Source organism: Babylonia areolata, chromosome 29 (assembly GCF_041734735.1).
Source record: "Babylonia areolata isolate BAREFJ2019XMU chromosome 29, ASM4173473v1, whole genome shotgun sequence".
NCBI classification, from domain to species: Eukaryota; Metazoa; Mollusca; class Gastropoda; order Neogastropoda; family Buccinidae; genus Babylonia; species Babylonia areolata.
Window position 1 is genome coordinate 4,693,725 of NC_134904.1, and position 2,062 is coordinate 4,695,786.

The 2,062-nt window shown below is 44.9% G+C and overlaps 1 protein-coding gene across 1 annotated transcript in view; it reads right to left on the reverse strand.

The window, feature by feature from the left end:
- The window catches only part of LOC143302332 (uncharacterized), a 74,399-nt gene extending 73,372 nt beyond the window's left edge, over positions 1–1,027 (reverse strand). Inside the window, exon 1 of the mRNA XM_076616948.1 lies at positions 996–1,027. The gene's annotated coding sequence lies outside the window, so the exon portion shown is untranslated. The remainder of the gene's footprint in view (positions 1–995) is intronic.
- Positions 1,028–2,062: the final 1,035 nt, after the last annotated feature.

The window sequence follows — 2,062 nt, forward strand, 5'->3', positions numbered from 1 at the left end:
ATAGATATGGAGGGTTTCAGAAAGATACCTGGGACCAGATCTGTTGACTGCAGAAAAGGTCAGAGTGGATAGCTTATAGTCTATTCGATCAGAAACAGGCAACCAGTGGAGAGACTGAAGGAGAGGAGAAACATGGTCAAATTTAGAAGCTCTGCAAATGAGTCTGGCAGCGTTTTCTGAATTTGTTGGAGTCTAACAGATATCTGGGAAGGTTGGCCAAAAGAGAGTTGCAGTAATCCAATCTTGAGAGAACCAGAGAGCATACGAGTGTCTTGGTTGCATAGGTTGAGAGATAGTGGCGGATAGAGCTGATTCTATGCAGTTCGAAATAGACAACTTTACAGATATTCGAAATGTGCTGTTGGAAGGAAAGAGACTGGTCTAGGATTACACTTATCATGCATTGCATGTAGTGTCAGTGTTTCAATAGATAAACATATAGCCCACTCATTCATGTTTATCTATACAAGTAAATGTGAGTGACAACCCAATTCAGCTCCAGGAATTTAGGATGCTAAACTGCGACATTACGTAGTACTTACAAAATAAAAATGAAAGTTGGGGAAGGGGTGAAGGGCACAATGGTAACCTTCCTGAGTCGTCACCCCTACTTTTCAGGAGGGAATTAATCGACAACAGCAAAATGGGTTTCTTGGTGGTGCTGGTTTTGTCTCACATCCTCACAAAATGCAGCAGCAATCCAAAGCCCCTCAATTAATACCCAGAATAAACAACGTTCTGACCCTGAACAGAAGAAAAATCCCTTAACGACTGTCCAAACAACCTCTCACTACCTGTGGGTGTGTAACTTGTACACAAATTTCCATCTGTTTCTTTACTGGATAATGAGTAAATGGTAAACCAGATATCCAATTCTAAGATCCCCTGTCATTCGCAAATTTAAAAATATACCGTTAACAATTGTAGATCAAATGGAATAACATTAAAATTTGTTTATGAAATGTTTCAGTCTGACCATGCAGGACAGCACTTACCCGCCAGTTTCAATTTCGCAGTCATATGCAACATTAGATGGAACTGTTTGGGAATTTTTCATTCAAGAATAAAACATACTACTTTCAGTTTCATTTTATTTGTTTTGATCCCGAAGACAAATCAAAGACCCTATAATTACAGGGTTATGGGTTAAACCAAAGATCCTGTCAATACGTATACATGCCTTTGATCTATTCCACCTTACCTCACTTATTTGTGTTCTTTGTTTTAAAATCGATTTTTCTCCTCACTATTTTTTTTTTTTAATCTAGATTCAGTAGAGTCTTATTTTAGCATGTGGTTTCAAGTTTAATGTATATGAGGCAGTGGGTGAATACTGGAATTTGGAAGAGAAAACATACAAAATGTCTAGTTAAACTGTCTGAACTTGGCAAGGCAACTCAGTAAAAGTGTTAGTTTCAGTTTCAAGGAATCCTCACATCCGGGGCCTACGCGGTTTGCTGCGGGGTCAGCTCGATAGATCCCCGTACCGATAATCCCACGGCCCGACTGATACTCCCCCGACTCCTTAGTCCCTCTCACAAAGATCCAAAAACTGTCACTGATTACAAACTGATGTAATGATGTATACATTTACGGGCGCGCGCGTGCACGCTCCGGCGCTCCGAGTCACACACACACACACACACACACACACACTCAGTCGCGCGCGCGCGCCACACACACACACACACACACTCGCGCGCGCGCGGCGCCGCGCACGCACACACACGCGCACACACACACACACACACACACACACACACACACACACACTGGCACACACACACACACACACACACACACACACACACACACACCGTGACACACACCAGGCACTGGCACACACACTGTGACACACACTGCACACTTGACACACCGTGGCACACTCGCGCGCGCGCGCGCGCGTACATAGCCAAGAACTGACGCACGCCGCACCCGGGCGGCACACACACACACACACACACACACACACACACACACACCGCACAGCACACGCACAGACGCACACACACACACCGCACACGCACAGACGCACACACACACACCGCACACGCACAGACGC